Genomic DNA, 19,961 nt, shown 5'->3' with positions numbered 1-19,961 from the left:
GCTGACACTCTTTACCCTCACCAAACCTGCTTTATAACCCTGATAAGACTCACGTTTATTTTTCATCTATAATACATGTTTACCCATACACACTAGGATGGAAACTCCAGGAAAGCAGGATCTCCTTGTCTTGTTTTGCTACTGCATCCTCCCTACATAGAACAATACCTAGAATGCAAGAAGCACTCCAGATATTTTTAACTAAAAATAAAAATATGTACCCTTAAGTAAAAGAGCAACATTTTTATCTTCTGAGGGAGGCAGCGGGATGGGGGTTCATTCCTTCATTTTCTTCAAATAACATTCTAGGAAGTGTTTCCACTTCAGTATCTTTGTTGTTGTTGTTGTTGTTGTTGTTGTTGTTCTTGAGTCGAGGTCTTGCCATGTTACCCAGGCTGGTCTGGAACTCCTCACCTCAAGCAATCCTGCTGCCTTAGCTTCCCAAAGTGCTGGGATTACAAGTGTGAACCACCATGCCTGGCCCACTTTAATATCTTAAACTATAAAACTGATACATGCACATTACGGGAAAAGAACAAACAACAAATATTACCCTTCCATGTATATATTTTTAAAAGTTATCCTATTAAAAAAAAAAACTAAATAATTACATTCCCCCAAAAGATTAATGTTGCTAGAGTTGGTGCATCTCCTTTCAGACCTGTTCTATGCATGTGTTTATCTAGGTAGATATAGCTCTAACTTCCTATCCATAAAAATAAGATATCTTTGATTCTATTCTGTAATTTGTATACTGTATCATGCAATCTTGATGCACATATAACTATCTCACCCTTTTTTAACAACAATTTCATTTCTATTTTGTAGGTACATCATAACATAGAATCTAACACCCTATTGATAAACCGATTCAACTGTCTTTTTTTTTTTTTGAGACGGAAGCTCGCTTTGTTGCCCAGGCTGAAGTGCAGTCGCGCAATCTCAGCTCACTGCAACCTCTGCCTCCTGGGTTCAAGCAATTCTTCTGCCTCAGCCTCCCGAGTAGCTGGGACTACAGGCACGTGCCACCACACCCGGCAAATTTTTTGTATTTTTAGTAGAGACGAGGTTTCACCATGTTAGCCAGGATGGTCTTGATCTCCTGACCACGTGATCCACCTGCCTCGGCCTCCCAAAGTGCTGGGATTACAGGCGTTAGCCACCGTGCCCGGACTCAACTGTCTTTCATTTGAAAATAAAAAAAATCTCAAGCCAAATGCCCCCTCTGGTCAAGACAGTATGTCACCTACACATCCTGAACTGAGCAGAAGCTGATACAGATACCTGAAGGAACAAGGAGGCGCTCTGTGGAGAGGCTACCACGTGAGACCTAAGACCAATGAAGACAATCTTCCGCTCCTGCAAAATGGCCCATTCTCTCTCCTTTTTCCTTCACAATCCAGCCAGCAACTACAAAACTAGAGATGACTCTGGGGCCCACCGTGCCATCTTACTCTGTCATCTTCTGCTCCTTTTTTCCCTTATGAAAAATGAATGATCCCAACCCAGCACCAACCCCCACATGGGCTTAAGAAGAGTGACACCTATTGATTCTCCTTCGCCCATGTGTTATGCAAAAGATATCCATAAAGGGTCCCCCTGAGATCCTCCAATGGCAGACTTTATTTCCTGAGCTGCCTTCGTGATTTATATAGCAGTTTCTCCCCCTCTTCCGTCCCCAGCAGTGATCCCAGAACAGGATGTTGCTCGTAAATCTTTTTCCCTCAGCTTACCTACCACCCACTGATCAGCTTATTTTTACAAGAGTTGCTATTTCCCATACTCCCTCAGTGTAAGACCCCTATTAAGGTCACAGGAGTTTTGTTCTTGAGGTCTTTGCCCAGCATAGAATAGGGCACAGTCGAAATATCATACTTCTGCCATCGTGAGTACAGAAAACTGTACAAACGTCTATGAAGGAATGTCAATATATTTTCAAAAATACATCCTTAATCCAGGGAGACAAAAAACAGGCAAATCACTAAGAAGACATAACCATTTCTTGATGGCAGAGGCCAATAATCATTCTTCTATAAATTATTTAATGTATTAATTGATTGAATTTCTACTGTATCTGCTAGCTCATAATCAGCTGTCCAATGACAGAATCTTGTGAGGAAGATAAAAACAAAAACAGTTTAAATGCCATAATAAAAGGTTGTATCTTTGAGAAATGGGAGACCATTACTGCCTGAGGGTGAGAGAGGAGGTTTCACGGAAGAGGTGACTGAATCCATAGTTTAACAGCATTTGATGTTCTGAACCTCTCCTCCCCACCTGCTCCTCCCTTGGCTCCCAGTACTCTCCTGGGTTTTGTCAGCTTCTTTATCAGCTCCATCTCAACCACCTTAAGCCTTCTCTGCTACTTAGTTCCCACTAAGTTGCTACGTAGTTCAAGTTCCTGAGCACTCTCATCTGTTGGGAAATCTCACGCACAATTGTGATTCATTTTCTACTGAATAAATTGTGTGTTAAGCCCAGACCTTCCCCAATGAACTCTAGACTTAGAGAACCAATTGCCCACTTAACATCGCCACTTGCCAGGATTTTCACAGGCATTTCAAACCTGGACTACTCAAAAAGGAACTTGTACCACCCTCCGTCTTTCCCATCTTGATGACAGCATCTCCCAGTGACAAAACCAACGATTAAGAATTGTTCTTGAGTCTCCTCTTTCATGCATCCAATCTACTTATCTTTTCTCACTGTTTACCAAAAAAAAAAAAAAAAAAAAAATCATCCAGAGCCCACTGGATTCTCTCCAGCTCTTCCATGCACTACTTACTTCATATCCCCACAATGGGTTGCTTTGCTTCTGCTCCTGGCTATGTCCCACTAAACTCCATTCTCCATTTGACAAGTGACCTTTTAAAATCATATTAAACCACTAACATATTTAAAATAGTCTGATGGCTTCCCATTACCTTAAATATATGGTCAAATTTCTTAGCATGGCTCACCAGCTCACTTCCTGACCTGGTGCTCTCTGCTCCAGCTACAGTGAACTTCATTCAGTTCCTCAAAACGACCCTATGGTTTGCTTCTGTTTTGTTTTTTCTTTTTGCCCAAGTCTTCACAAGTATGGTTCCTCTATCTGGAACACACATCTCTCTTTTATCCATTCCTCCACCCAACTTTTTCAACTCTAAACATACATCAATGTTCTGCCTAACTGCCTCTTCTAAGAAGTCTTCTCTGATTAGTCCTCAAATCTACACTGAGGTATTACTCCTATATGTTCCTGTAAAACCCTGTATTTCCCTGATAGCACTCACAGATCAAAGAATGGACTGTTGAGGCAGGGATGGGAGGAAGGAATAGTGTATGCCAAGGCACAGTACCTGAATGACAAAAGCCTGTATGTGGAATTGAGAGATCTTCTCTAAAGCAAGGCACCAAGGTTGAGAGAAGGACAGTAGTGATGGGAGATGAGACTTGAAAAACAAGTTGAGGCCCAGGGGATAAAGGGACTGAATGCCACACTAAGGGAATCAAACTCTAAAATGTAGGCGATATGGTGCTCTGGAAGTTTTTAACTAGAGAAGCAAAATGAATGTATGGGAAACTTCCTCGTATAACAAAGTTTCTCCTAATTATTATGGAACAGAAGAGGAGGAGTGATTAAATTAGAATGGGAGATAATGGCTTAAATCTAGAGAAGTAGAGGAAGATGTCCACGCACCACAATCAACAAATCTTAAAGGTTCAACCAGCAGACTGACTGAGCCATGTAACTCTTAAGGAGTCAAAAATGCCCATTAGCCTAGTAACAATACTATGATTTTTTTCCTGTGAGCCATCTCTTGGAGCAAATATCTTCAAAATATACACAATATTTCTGCTTTTTGGGGAGCTACAGTGCTTTCCTGGTTTGAAAATGCAGATATTGGAATCACCCATTGGGGGATGGTGAAGCCACTATGAAAGATTATACAGAGAAAATCCAGAGGATAAAAATAAAGCAAATCAGGGACAGAGATTTCAGGAATGCCAACTTTTATCACGCAAGATAAAAGGAAGTTTGGTGAGAAATTGAGAGGGCCTCATCAGAATCGCAAGGCAGACGAGCCAGGATGTGTCTCAGAAATCAGAGACGAGGAAGGATTGACTGCATCAAGCACAAAATTCAATATATATCACTCTGCACACAGTAGGTGCTGAGCATTTGCTGAAGTGCAAAATATACCGTAGTACCTCCATTTAGGGTGGGGGTATGTGTGTAAGATGCATATTTCTCAGATTATCAAGTCATTATCTTACTGTAGAAACTACCACCTTGCACATATCCCAGAACTTGAAAGAAAGAAAGAGAAAAAGAAAGAAAGGAAGGAAGGAAGGAAGGAAGGAAGGAAGGAAGGAAGGAAGGAAGGAAGGAAGGAAGGAAGGAAGGGAAAAGGAAAGGAAAGAAAAGAAAGAAACTACCTACCACCCTGGGGAAGTGGGGAGAATACAGCACACCAAAAACCACATTCAGTCCCTGAATCAATGGATGTCAGCTCTGAGTTCTCTTAAAAAGAAACTAAAAATACTTTATTTCATACATATCATTACCCTCCAATTTTCTGAACTGGGAAGTTTAATGCACCTTGTCTTCATTAAGGAGAAACCTTGCTGAAGTGTGAAAAGGCATTAGTATGAGAAGGTCATGTGAGTGGGTGTGAGGGACAGGGGTGCAGTGAATTGAGCAATCACAAGCACTGATGCAGGAGAAAGGCCTTCGGGGAAGGGAAGGCATATGCAAATACCTATGGGTTACAATCAGCAAATCCAAAAGCCTCAACCAGCAGACTGAGCCAAGTAACTCTTAGGGAGTCAAAAATGCCCATTAGCCTAATAATGATACTACCAATTTTTTTTTTTTCTATAAGCCATCTTGGAGCAAATATCTTCAAAATACAGACAATACTCCTGAGTTTTTTTCTGGCTACAATGCTCTCCTAGATACAGACTTAGAATGCAAAATGAAGAGGGGGAATTCCCTCTATGGGCTATACCCTTCACTTCTCTTTTGCTATTAGGTGGATAAGAGAAAAGGCTTAGCAAGTGTGTGTATAAACTGAACATTAACCCAAATCAAACAGCCTGGTTAAAACAGACAAAAGCACTGCTGTGAGAAGACATTGACAAATTAGCCTGAAAAGTGAAATACAGGTAACTTGTAGGCACCACTGGCTCTAAGGCTTGCCTGTACTTTCAAGCAATTTGTTTTTAAAAGGTCAATGAAGACAAATAGGTAGCAGTAAATCACTGTTTACATAATTCGGAAGACTTTATATAGATGCCTTAAAATGTAGTTTTCAACAGTTGAGTCAACAACGAGTAATTGTCTTAACAGTTACAGACTTTTTCACAGCAACACTAAGTTAACCCATTAGTAACAGAGTAAGAACTTTGGGTTGTTTTTCTAAGAAAGGGCAAATAAATACCCATTATAACCACCTTCCACATCAGCACTCCTCCATCTCTCTATGACAGCAACAATAACTCCAATAGCGGCAAACTCATATCACTCATTAATTGCTGGTTATTTGCAAAACACAGAGATATTGCTGAAGGATTAAATAGGTCTTTGGTATAAAAGACATTTACAACTCAGATGGATATATAATATGGAGGAAAATAATTACTAAAGGTTTTATTAGTCTGTGTCTAATCAGGAGAGAGAAATCATACAATAATGCGAACAGAAATTTAATATTTAAAAATATTAAGCTATGATAGAGGAATAACAATAAAGATGTATAGAACAACCCAGGCGGCTGGGTGCGGTGGCTCACACCTATAATCCCAGCACTTTGGGAGGCCAAGGCAGGTAGATCATGAGGTCAGGAGATTGAGACCATCCTGGCCAACATGGTGAAACCCCATCTCTACTAAAAATAAAAAAAATCAGCTGGGTATGGTGGTGTGCACCTGTAATCCCAGATACTCAGGAGGCTGAGGCAGGAAAATGGCTTGAACCCGGGAGGCAGAGACTGCAGTGAGCCAAGATCGTACCACTGCACTCTAGCCTGGTGACAGAGTGAGACTCGGTCTCAAAAAAAAAAACAACAACAACAACCCAGGGCATGGTTGTTCATGCCTGTAATCCCAGCACTTTAGGAGGCTGAGGCAGGAGGACTGCTTGAGGCCAGGAGTTCAGGACCAGCTTGGGCAACATGGTGAGATTCCAGGTCTACAAAAAAATTATATTTTAAAAAAAAAAACCAGTCTAGTCATGGTGGCTCACACCTGTAATCACAGCATTTGGGAGGCCAACGTGGGAAGATCACTTGAGCCCAGGAGACTGAGGCTGTAGTGAGCCGTGATTGTGCAATGCTGCACTCCAGCCTGGACAACAGAGTGAGACACTGTCTCAAAAAAACAGAAAAGGTGGTATTTCAGCTGAACCTTAAAGGATGACTAGGATATCAATAGACTGAGGAGCTGGAAAAGGGAGAGAAAACTCACTCCAGGTTGAGAAAACAGTTTCATTATTAACCCTGGGATCATTGGCAAATCACTTAATCCCTTTAAACTTCAAATAGAAATACCTGCCTGATCTACCCTACAAGATCTTTATAAGGTTAAAGTGCAATACTGGACTAGGAATAAGCTTTTTAAAAAGTTTAAAGCATTAGATGAACAAAAGTAGACCGTAATACCTGCACATAGTAACCTGAACGCAAGCTCTAATGTGAACTCCCTGTGGACTAATCTACCTCCACCCCAGTTCCTTCCCTCCCCCATGATACCAGTTTTTCTTCTCATCCCCTCTCCCTAGTTCCTAGTTGACACTTTTGACATCAAAGGCTCTCCACAAAGTCTTTGATGAATGAATGAATAAATATTGGATTATCTTAAGAACAGAGAACTTCCATTTAAAATCAAACTAACCTGAAGGAAATATATGATTTCTATTTACTTAACCTAAAAGGGTAAAAAGTATTATTAAATGAATATCTAGTTTCTTTACACATAGTTATCTTTTTTTTTTTTTTTTTTTTAGACAGAGTCTCACTCTGTCACCCAGGCTGGAGTGCAGTAGTGCGATCTCAGCTCACTGTAACCTCCGTCTCCTAGGTGCGCGCAATTCTCATGCCTCAGCTTCTGAAGTACCTGGGATTACAGATGTGTGCCAGCATGCCTGGCTAATTTTTCTATTTCCTGTAGAGATGATGTTTCACCATGTTGCCCAGGCTGGTCTCGAACTCCTGGCCTCAAGTGATCCACCTACCTCAGCTTCCCAAAGCGCTGAGTTTTACAGGCATAAGCCACCGTGCGTGCCCTACACTTATCTTCATATGTACCCTAAACTATATCTTAAAGTAATATTTTAGTAAGAAATATGAAATGAGAATTTTATTGAGAAATTAATTCATAGTGTCACCTACCATTTCAAATTACCCAAACTCTTAATAATATAAGTTCCAGAGTAACAAAAATCAGACTCATCATCACCTGAACTCACAGTTGGCAGGAACATGTGATTACACAGTTCACACACAGTGCCAGGCGCTGGTCCCAGACAATGCTTCAGAGTTGGGTCTCAGAGCACGGGAAGGCTGCTTTCCCTGTACTGCCCAACGAAACCCAAACTTTTAAACGTCAGGTGTTCTACGAACATCATGAAGTTCAAATTCTCCACACCCTAGGTGCTGAAATTATCAAAGGCAAGTCAACAGAAAGGGAAGAAAATTAATATTTATTAAATGTCAACTGAGTACCAAGCACTCTTGTGGGCTTTAAATGAATGTATATATTTAGTCCTCATTATGATCCTTAGTTTACAAATGAGAGAACTAGAGTTTAGAGAGGTTAAGAAAATTGCCCAGCATTACCTGTCTCATGGGGATACCACTCAAATCCAGATACAACTGATTTCAAAGCAAACTCTCCTAATTAGGCTGCCTCTCCAGCTGAAAATTTAGTGGCATGGTCCCAGGGAGCCTGTAAGAAGTGTTCCACTCACCAGAGTCACTACTGCAGGTTGAGGACATGAGACAGAAAAACAAACAAACAAAAAACCAATGAAACAATAACTGTTCCAAATATCCTCCTATCTCACCTCGTGCATTCCCTTTGCTCTCAACTCCCTTTGTCCTTTACAAGCTACTGAGGAACAAATTTTTAAAAATATATATTTTAGACAAATAAAATATAGTCTCCACTCTCATTTATTAAATACTCTGTCGTACTGGAAAATTAAACCTCCATTCTTAAAGGACAATTTCATATCTCGTTTACCAAGTGCTCTGCGGGGGACAGTAAGCCTCTGCCGGATGTTGAAAGATAACCTAAAACGAGAACTGCTACAACTTCTAACCGTTGAGAGGTTGATTTATTAACAGGGCAGCCACCTGACATCTGTGCAATGCTGTAACAGACCACAAAGTGCTCTCGGAGAGCACACATCATCTCACCGCGGCGATGAAAAGAGCTCTGAGAGGTAAACTGGGGAGATTCTAATTTAGGATGGGAACCACCTCCATTCCTTAATTTTTTTTTTCTTTTTTGGTAACTAATCTTTTCATCTTTTTCCTGCCATATGGCTCACTAGTGACCCCTATCTCATCACCCAGCCTCCCCTTTTCACACCCCCACTATGTCCCAGTGCAAAGAAATCAGCTTTGTTCCTTCATTGGAAAAGATGCACATTTCTCTGACTACTGTAGCCATGCTAAAACTATCTCCCAGGAACAACTTTTTATCTCATTCATGTCAAAAAAGAAGAGTCAGCTAGAGATCTGTGGCCCAAGACTCAGAGTTTTAAACCAGAGCTCAGAAATTATATCCCTGCCACCAGCTTCTACAAAGACAAAATGGAACAGGGACTTGAGGGTCCGGTGTTGGAAGGAAGCTAGCCACTGATGAGTCAGTTAACCTTTCTTTTCCCTTTTTCATCTGTACAGCAGAACCTCATAGGGAGTTATGAGATTGAAAGCGTGCCTTTCAAATACTTAGCACAGGTCTCGTCTGGTCACTGTGCTTATTGAATTAAATACTGTCGTGGGTATCTGTACTCATGAAGGCAGGGTTAATTTGTGGTGTCTCCCACATTTTCACCATTCTGATATCAAAGCAGAATGGAAGGCCTTCAATACTCTTATGTGTAGTTGGAAACATTTCAGCTGGAGGACAGCTTCTCTCTGACAACCATCCAGGGATGCTGTGCTCCTTGCCAGCTGTGACCTCTGCTCCTTTCTCAAGTCTTACAACTTGCTTGGAAGATAGGCGCAGAAGATGATTACTAAACATGTGGAAAGTCAGTAAATACATTAGAATTCTTGGGTGCCCAGTGCCTTACCAGTTCCACTCAGGTTACAAAGGGCAGTCTCTGACCTCCAGTTGTTTAAAATCCGGTTAGGGCTTGGACTGACCGCAACAGAGAAGCCAAGTGGAAAAACAGTAAGAGATAAGCTTGGTGAGGAGCTGACTACACAAGGAGAGTTTACTGAAGGTGGGCCTTAACTGAAGGCTGAATTTAGGCAGCAATTTGCTATCTTAATCACATAAAATGTTGTACTATTTTTAATAGTGTTGCTTTCAACACCATAAAGTATGCACATACTTTAGTTTTGGTTAAAGGTTTTGATCATATTTAAAGCCTTGTAACTACACAAATAAAAAGAAATACTATCGTTAAACTCTAAAACCACTGCCTTTGGACTTCTTTTACAAAGAGCTAAGAATTTACTTAAAAACGAACCTTTTTCTACACTGCACGGGAATAAAGGAGTTTTCCTGCTGCTGTTGGGTGGGAACAGGAGTAAAGGAGCCCTCAGTCTCCTGAGAGGAGCAGCACTCAGAAATTCCGCCCTGTTCCACTTTACTGTAACAATAACATAGCAGAACCCACTGCACTTCAATTCTCAACACACGCAGGATACCTGCAGGGCCGTCCTAGGCACAGCATTTTTCCAGTAGTGTTTGAGATTTGGAGTAAATCCCGGGAAACAGTGGCAGCTCCCTTGTAACCTTAACAAAGATCTTTTCCAGTGTGAACAGTCAAAATTCAAACGGAGAGCAGGTCCATGCTCACCACTAGGAAACCCTGTTTTCCTTTAATTAAAAAAAATGTAGAGGTCATCCCTCAGCTTTGTTTACAAGTAATGAGTCCAGCAGCCCCCATTTATCACCCCTGGAGATTCTTTTACACTTTGATGTGAAAAGAGTCAGGGCCCATTGTGATTTCAACTACTCCAACAGCAGTCCTTTCATTTGCAAACGAGGCCCTGGCCCCCAGTTAGAACCAACTGTCAGAAAAAAATTCATTGCCTTTCCTTCCAATTATTTATCAGAGACAGAGGAGAGAAGCTGACTTTAAGACATCGCTCAAGAAAAGGTTCCCAGCACACCCCTAATGCATTCCTTACCTTCCCTGGTTCTTTCGGCCCAGAATGCCCCTTTCCCAAATTCCACAGCTCATGAAAGCCAATCTCTGCTTTCAAACCATCCCATCTGGAATGACTTTCTCCTTTAAGCTTTCACAGAAAACCCAAGGGGCCTAACATTACTTATCATTTAGGTGTCCCTCCCTTAGGGCAACTCTGCAATTTTCTCCAGAGCAAGGAAAGTACCAGCACTCTGACTTCCCTAACAGACACTCAGCCATCCCAACAATGGGTTCAAAAGGCACCCATTTTTTCCCCATCTCTACCAGTCTCTCACATTGGAAAAAAAAAAAAAAAAATGACTATTAAGGAACTTTAAAAGGGAACGAGGCTTTAAAGATTTATTGAACTATTTAAGAAGTGTGAAGTAGTAGACAAAAAGAAGGGACCCAATACAACTAAAGAGGTTTCTTTTTTTAATGTAAACTTTTAAAATTAAAAATAACATACATTTCTTAAAGTGCAGAGGTCACATATAAATTTTCACAGAATGATATACTCTTGTAACCAACACCCAGATCAAAACAGAATACCGGCACTCCTGGGCAATTAAACTATTTTAAGCAACCAAGCTTTTAGTGCTAACTTCATTCTTCAGGAAATACATGGGATAGGTTGACAGTTTCTCAATCTCAGCACTATTGACATTAGAAACCAGAAAATTATTTGTGGTGGGGGCCATTCTGTGCATTGTAGATGTTTAATAGCATCCCTGGCCTCTACTCACTAGATTGTGATGACTAAAAATCTCTCTAGACATTGTTAAATGTCCCCTGGAAGAGAGGGAAACAAAATTGTCCTCCGTTAAGAACTACTGATATATTGAAACAAGTTAAACACATTAATAGGAAACAAACAAATCCACAAACTAGGACATACATTCAACTCTGTTTCCTTAACTATTAAATGCTCCCACCCCACAAGTAAATAGAGTAAATGCTGCTCTAGATTAAGACTCAAGAGACAAAACCTAATGCAATCTGTGAACTTTGGTTTCCTTGAATCAGGATGAAGACAATTTTATTATTTATTTTTTATTTTATTTATTTATTTTTTTGAGATAGAGTCTTACTCTGTCGCCTAGGCTGGAGTGCAGTGGTACAATCTCGGCTCACTGCAATCTCTGCCTCCTGGGTTCAAGCGATTCTGCTGCCTCAGCCTCCTGAGTAGCTGGGACTACAGGCACATGCCACCACACTTGGCTAATTTTTTTTATTTTTAGTAGAGATGGGGTTTCACCATGTAGGCTGGGCTGGTCTCGAACTCCTGAACCTTAGGTGATTTACCCGCCTTGGCCTCCCAAAATGCTGGAATTACAGGCATGAGCCACCACACCCAGCCAAAAACAATTTTAAAAGACATTTTAAAACAATCTAGAAAGTTTGGGGCCGGGCATGGTGACTCACACCTGTAATCCCAGTACTTTGGGAGGCTGAGGTGGGCAGATCACTTGAGGTCAGCGGTTTGAGACCAACTGGCTAACATGGTGAAACCCCGTTTCTACTAAAAACACAAAAAATTAGCCAGGCGTGGTGACGTGCGCCTATAATCCCAGCTACTTGGGAGGCTGAGGCAGAAGAATCACTTGAACCCAGGAGGTAGAAGTTGTAGTGAGCCCAGATTGCACCATCACACTCCAGCTTGGGCAACAAGAGTGAAACTTCGTCTCAAAAACGAAAAAAAAGAAAAAGAAGAAAGTTCAGAGATAGACTAGGTATTAGATGAATCCAAGATGTTAATTTTATTAGGTGTGAGACTGGTATGTATTCATGTAGGGAAATATCCATATATTTTTAGAGATGCACATAAAGTATGCAGAAGTGAAGTGGAATTTGCTCTAAAATAGTTCAGCAAAGAAAAAAAGTAAAAAGGATAGTGTTTTTTTGTTTTTTGTTTCTTTAAGTATGGCAAAATTGGGCTAGGCACGGTGGCTCAGGGCTGGGCGTGGTAGCTTAGCAGGATCAGGCCTGTAATCCCAGCACCTTGTGGGGCTGAGGCGGGAGGATCACCCGAGGTCAGGAGTTTGAGACCAGCCTGGCCAACATGGTGAAACCCTGTCTCTACTAAAAATAAAAAATTAGCCAGGTGTGGTGGCATGCACCTGTAGACCCAGATACTTGGGAGGATGAGGCAGGAGAATTGCTTGAACCTGGGAGGCAGAGGTTGCAGTGAGCGGAGATCGCACCACTGCATTCCAGCCTGGGCGACAGAGTGAGATTTCGTCTCAAGAAATAAGGAAAAAAAAAATTCCAACCAGAAATGACCTAGTTGTCCCAGCATTCCCCATAGTCTGATTCACATACTCAGCTATGAAGGTCTCTGCAGGCCTTTGCTTTCTCCAGTAAAATTAGGCTACTAATATGAACACCTTACAGAGCATAGAAAACATGACTCAGATTTTGAAATAATGGTTCCCCAGCTTCTGCAAAACAGGAGAAACCGGAACTGAAATTCTCTTCTTCCTAAAGGAGGCTGACTACTATGGCTTCAGAAGAAAAGTACTGTTACAATGGAAGGCCTCCAGAAAGAAAAATGGTTCTTTCCCACATCAAGACAGTATAAAATTAGTATCCCTACAAAGACAATGTTATCCCCAGCAATTCAACACAGTATTCATCTTATCTACCACCTGGACCAAGTTTATCACCTAAAATGATATAATGCCAAATGCCTGGACTAGTGTCCATTATACTGAAGGCACAAAATAATTATTAACATTAATTCATTCTCCTCCAACTCTTAGCCTTAGTAGGGAGTTCAGGGCTAAAGACAGAGAGAAAAAGTACATGCAAATAAACAAAACTGACCCCTGGGCACAATGGCTTGTGAGCTTAGAATAAAGATGACTCTAAACAGAAACCTACCTTAGAGGCAAGCAATTCCTCTCCTAAACATCTGCCCAAAAGAAATAAAAACACATGTGGAACACTGTTCATAAAAACAAAAAAGTGGATACTACCTAAATGTCCATTAACTGACAAATAGTACAAAGATGGCACATCTGTGCAATGGAATATTATTTAGCAATCAAAAAGACTAAAAAACTGATACATGCTACAATATGGATGAATCTTGAAAACTTTATCCTTAGAAGCCAGTCACAAAAACTCACATATTGTATGATTGTACTTATATAAAATGTCCAGAATAGGCAAAATTATTGAGGATTAATGGTTACCTGGGACTGGGAATGAAAATGGGATTAACTGTAAACAGGTAGTTCCATCTAGATGGAAATGTTCTAAAGCTGGATTGTACTAATGGTTGCCCAACTCAGTAAAGTTACTAAAAATTAAATTGTATACTTAAAATAGCATGTAAATTATACCTCAATAAAGTTACTTCTGTTGTTTTTCAACATGACTGTGCCACTTGTAGAAGAGTAACTACTAAGTAGCAGTGTTTCCTTATATGCAAAATTTAACTTTCCTTTTGGGAAATAACTAATTCCAAAAAATATTTCCTCACTTCTCAGATAAGTCTGAATCTAAACTCTTCTAAACCCATCAAACTGAGTGACTCATCTTAAACTACATATGACAATGACACATACTTATCAGTTAGCAATCATTTTCTAAAGTGAAGGAAAACAAGGTGTTTTGTATAAGAAATATTCTTGCACTTGTAAATCAGGCCAGAAACTACTTCACTTGAAAATGTGGAAACCTTATTTCCCCATTTCACAATTCCAGGTGTGCACTATTTACAATGCCCAGGCCAATCACTATTTCAGGAAAACATGGCCTACAGCCATTAATCTCTCTAGTAAGCATCTAGAAGTTTGGTCCTTGATTTACTTGCACAAAGAAGATCTGTCCATATAATAGGTGTTAATCTGTTTAACACGTTGTAGCTTCCTCAATAATTGAAAACTTTTCTCAATTAGGAGAGTTAAACATTATTTCAAACTCAAAAAGGAGAGCTTCCAGGGCTACAGTATTCCATCCTATATGATTCAAGGTTCACAAAATCCAATCCCTCAAATCTTCCCAAAAACTGAAAAGCATCTCAGCAAATCTCCTAAAACACTTCAGTACCCACTCTGAATGGCAGAAGACAATAAAATTATGTCCCATCCATTTGGCAGTATAGCCTGAAATGACATTTCTTTCATTCTTATGGTTTACCTTAACACGTTTTCCCCTGTCCTCAAGTAAAAAATTTCCCAGAATATATCCCAACTTTACTCTCTGGCTTCAGTTACCTGCGCCCAATTTCAGAAGAATGTGATTTAGCACACACTTTGTAAAATTTAATTTTAGTTTCAAGATTCCAAAGAGAAAATGAGACATTTCAAGCAGCTGATACAAAAGAGTAAGAAGGGGAACACGTTAGTGAAATGGCAAAAAGGCACATTTTCTCCTTCAATAAGGAAAAAGAAATTAGAAAGTCCAATCAAAGCCAAAGCACTATTCAAAGATGAAGCAATTTAAAATTTGGTATTAATTTGAACAATTTATTCAGTTAATGATAGTTCATTAGTCCTGATCAATATGAATCTTCTGTTCAAGTAGTATTGGAGCTGACGTTGGAGGAGAAATAAAATCCTAGACACCATTTTCCTTCTCAATCAAAATAATGTAAATAATGCTTATTGGTTTTTCCACTTTTATTGTCATTTTAAAGACAAAGCTTGCAAGGGCACAAATAATCATAAAATAAAATATGCTATCAATCTGGATAAAACCAAAACAGACTAGCTGGAGGGAAGGTGACAGTAAGGAGGTGGAACAAAGAGTAAGGATAATTATATTATCATCTTAGACCATGAGAAGTTGATGGGAAAGTAATATCCTAATATAAAATATATGATAAAGATATTTAAATATATTGAACAGAAGAAATAAAATACAGCATGGGCTTGAACTGCGCAAGTCCATTGACATGTGGATTTTCTTCTGCCTCAGAGACATTAAGACTTTCTTACACTCAGCATGAAGAGGATGAAAATGAAGACCTTTATGATGATCCACTTCCACTTAATGAACAGTAAATGCATTTTATCTTATGATTTTTTTGAGACAGGTCTTGTTCTGTCACCTAGGCTGGAGTGCAGTGGTGTAATCTCGGCTCACCACAGCCTTAACCTCCTGAGCTCAAGCAATCCTCCCACCTCAAGCCTTTACTCCACCCCAACCCATCAGTAGCTGGGATTACAGGTGGCTAATTTTTGTATTTTTTGCAGAGACAGGGTTTAACCATGTTGCCCAGGCTGGTCTCAAGTGAATTCCTGGACTCAAGCAGTCTGCTCACCTCAGCCTCTCAAAGTGCTGGGATTACAGGCATGAGCCACCATACCCCTAGCCATGATTTTAATAACATTCTCTTTTCTCTAGCTTACTTTATTGTAAGAATACAGTACTTAATACATATACAAAATATGTGTTAATCAGCTGTTTATGTTATTTGTAAGGTTTCCAGTCAACTGTAGGCTAATTCGTAGGTAAGCTTTTGGGGAGCCAAAAGTCATGCAGATTGACCCCTAAACCTCACAGTGTTTCAAATATCAAAATGAATGGAAACTTTATAAAATAAAGGAGTATATACTATGTGATTATATTTAAATAAAATTGAAAAGCAGACAAAACAAATGCAGGGTGTTAGAAGAAGTCAGAACAGTGGTGACTTTTAAGGGAGGTAGTAGCTGAAAGGGGATAGGAGGGGAATTCTAGAAAGCTGGTCTTGCTCTGTTACACAAGTGTGTTCACTTTATGAAAATGCACTAAACTAGGCTGGGCGCGGTGGCTCACGCCTGTAATCCCAGCACTTCGAGAGGCCGAGGCAGGTAGATTACCTGAGGTCAGGAGTTTGAGACTGGCCTGGCCAACATGGTGAAACCCTGTCTCTACTAAAAATGTACAAAAATTAGCTGGGCATGGTGGTGTGCCAGCTACTCGGGAGGCTGAGGCAGGAGAATCGCTCGAACCCAGGAGGCGGAGGACCCAGCAAGCCGAGATCACGCCATTGCATTCCAGCCTCGGCGATAACAGCAAAACTCCATCTCAAAAAAAAAAAAAAAAAAAAAAAAAGAAAAGAAAAGAAAAGAAAAGAAAAGGAAATGCACTAAACTGTACTAACAATGTCTGCCTTTCTCAGTCTGTTAGACTCCAGTAACAATTTTTAGAAAGAACTATTAAAAAGGGGGAGGGAAGGAAGGTGAAGAAATACATAAGTGAGCTCAAATTCAACAGTGTCAAGTGCTGATAAATCTGGAAGTCACAGAATAAGCTTATTGTTTCTAAGAACTACAACAAATATTGTCTTTACACATTACATTAATATTCTGTCCATGCTTATGACTTTTGATAGCCCTGAGCAAAGTAAGGGTTCATGCTCAGACTTCAATTTAGTTTGAATGATTAGAGCTGCATATTCAATATACATCTCTTTCCTTTGCAAATATGTCCTAGTCCTGGACCAGTTCCACATGAATTTAATGTTTTCTTTTTCTGGGCAACTAAAAGATTAAATACCTATCATGATTAAACATTTAAACAAGTGAGCTACTGGTATGTATTAAAAATAGAACTTTTTAAAGGATATCCCCAAGCTTACCACTTGTACTAGGTACTAAAATTAAAAGGAGTATACTGAGGAGGTGAGGAGCCAGAAATTATGATAAAAGTAACAAATAATAAGAACACTCTGTAATTGCTAGAATGTTATAAGGGGCAGTTACCCATCCAAACTTAATAATTAGCAAAACCAAAAAAAAAAAAAATAAGTAAGAGAATATAAAGTATCTTTTTTTAGGCCAGGCGCTGTGGCTCATGCCTGTAATCCCAGGACTTTGGGAGGCGGGAAGTGGGGGGTGGTTTACAGATCACAAGGTCAGGAATTCAAGACCAGCCTGGACGACATGTTAAAAAAAAAAATACGATAATTAGCCAGGTGTGGTGGTGGGCGCCTGTAGTCACAGCTACTCAGGAGGCTGAGGCAGGAGAAAAGCTTGAACCTGGGAGGTGGAGGGGCCAAGACTGCACCACTGCACTCCAGCCTGGGAGACAGAGTGAGCCTCCATCGCAAAAACAAACAAAAAATATATATATATGTATTTTTTTGACTTTAAGTTCTGGGATACATGTGCAGAACATGCAGATTTGTTACATACATGTGCAGAACATGCAGGTTTGTTACATACATGTGCAGAACACGCAGGTTGTATACACATGCCATGGTGGCTTGCTGTACCTATCAACCTGTCATCTAGGTTTTAAGCTAAAATATCTTTTTAATCATGTCAGTGATAATACTTTTACCCACTATAATTGATTCATCTACCAGAAATAACACACGAACCAATGTCAATAACTCAACCTTTTTGAAAAATCAGACCTCCACGAAAATCTTACAATTAAAATTTAAAATTTCTTCAGCTCCTTAAATTCTCACCAGTCTGATATCTACATTCTTATAGGAAGACGTTTTAATAGCCTACAGTAGTCAACTCTAACTGATGAATTCAAAGGGATTCCAATCAAAATGCCAATCATAATTTTTCTAGAAAATGATTAATGACTTCAGAGTATATTGAGAAGCATGAGAATGAATAGCTATTAAAATTCTAAAAATGAGAATTACAAAGAATCTGCCTCAATATTAAGACATATAAAGATACAGTGAAACAATATGCCACAGTTGCCAAAAGACACATCAATGGAGCAAAAGACAGCCCAACAACAGCCCCAGAACTGTGATAAAATTTAGACCTAGCATTCATATCTGCGGGGAAAAGATAGGTGATTTAATAAATAACGATGAAACAATTGTCTAGCTTTTTGCTTAAAAAAAAAAATGGTTCCTAGCCAGGTGCAGTGGCCCACACCTGTAATCCCAACACTTTGGGAGGCCAAGGCAGGCAGATGATGAGGTCAAGAGATCAAGACCATCCTGGCCAACATGGTGAAACCCCGTCTCTACTAAAAAATACAAAAATTAGCTGGGCATGGTTGTGTGTGCCTGCAGTCCCAGCTACTCAGGAGGCTGAGGCAGGAGAATTGCTTGAACCTGGGAGGTGGAGGTTACAGTGAGCCAAGATCGTGCCACTGCACTCCAGCCTGGTGACAGCGGAACCCCCACCCCAAAAAAAAAAAAAAAAAAAACCAGAAAAAGAAAAATGGTTCCCTAACATCCCCCATCTTTACCTTTTCCTATTAATATGAAATATACAATATATTCAAGTTAACTACATATGGATCAAAATATTAAAAAGTCAAAGAGGGTCAAGCAGCTAACTAAATGTGTGAATCTGGCTGTGCAGAGAGCTATAACGAATTGAAAAGCGTCAGTGCTTTCTCGACTTTTTTTTTTTTTTTACATCAAGTCTCTGGGGCAAACGGACAAAGCAGATGTCTGCGGGGGAAATTAGATAGGAGCTCTGGCTGACCTTTAGGCTTGCGGGGAGGGGTGGGGGGAATCAATATCGTGGCACACCTGAAAAGCATTTGATGGCATACCACTTGGGAAGTTCTGAATTAGAAAGCCTGTGTTCTGCTTAAAAGAGCTGAAGCTATTCAATTCTGTCTGAGCACTGCTACATGGCAATGCAAGCCCAGGGTTGCTAAATCTTAAATTTTTCATGAGAAGATAGAAGATTGTTAAGTAAAAAACATTGGCAGATAATTTCTTTCAGAATTCTGTGACAGGCCAACCAAAACCCATATGTTGACCAGATCTGTCCCACAGTCCACCAGCTTACAAGTTCTGATTTAAATGCAAAAATGAAATCGTACAAGTGCCAGCAAAGAACACATGACATTATTTTCACAATCTTGGAGGAGGAAAGACCTTTCTAAGCGCAATCAAGGCCAGAATCCATAAAGGACAAGACATTTAACTACATAAAAATGTAAAACGTATGTGTAACCCAACATTATGAATAAACCTAAAGACAAATGATAACAGCTTTCCCCCAGGCTCTAGCAGAATGTGAATTGCAGCAGTCAGGGTCAACTGTCTTCCCTTTGGTGAGGGGAGAGAGTAAACCAAGTTTAACAGGCCCACAGTGATGACCAGGAACTGAATCATTTCCTAAGTGAACCAGAAAGGGGGAGAAGTGGGAGAACATTTGGGATGGTCCACAATTGCAGGCACCATCATCTATTCTGTGGCATTATAAATATTAGTTAAATAAGTCTGAGTCTACATTTCCTATAATGTTTTTATTTTTTAGACTAGTCAAATGCAGTAGCAAGAAGGGGGAAAATAATTCTATCATAAATAGAAATTATGGCTGGGCATGGTAGCTCACACCTGTAATCCCAGCACTTTGGGAGGCTGAGGCAGGTGGATCACCTGAGGTCAGGAATTCGGGACCAGCCTGACCAACATAGTGAAACCCTGTCTCTACTAAAAATACAAAAATTAGCCAGGTGTGGTGGCATGTGCCTGTAGTCCCAGCTACTTGGGAGGCTGAAGCAGGGGAATCACTTGAACCTGGGAGGCGGAGGTTGCAGTGAGCCAAGATCATGGCACTATACTCCAGCCAGGGCAACAGGAGCAAAACTTTGTCTCAAAAAATTTAATTAATAAATAGAAATTATGATAAAAGTAATAACAAAAACAATTCTGTAATTGCTAGAATGTTAC

The 19,961-nt window shown here is 40.0% G+C and overlaps 1 protein-coding gene across 6 annotated transcripts in view; it reads right to left on the bottom strand.

Moving 5' to 3' along the window:
- Nucleotides 1–19,961, bottom strand: part of AFF1 (AF4/FMR2 family member 1) — a 207,332-nt gene that overhangs the window by 170,995 nt on the left and 16,376 nt on the right. The gene's annotated exons all lie outside the window — the stretch shown is intronic.

This window comes from Papio anubis, chromosome 3 (assembly GCF_008728515.1).
Source record: "Papio anubis isolate 15944 chromosome 3, Panubis1.0, whole genome shotgun sequence".
NCBI classification, from domain to species: domain Eukaryota; kingdom Metazoa; phylum Chordata; class Mammalia; order Primates; family Cercopithecidae; genus Papio; species Papio anubis.
The sequence above is the reverse complement of the archived record's forward strand: the minus strand, read 5'-3'. Positions and strand labels throughout refer to the sequence as shown.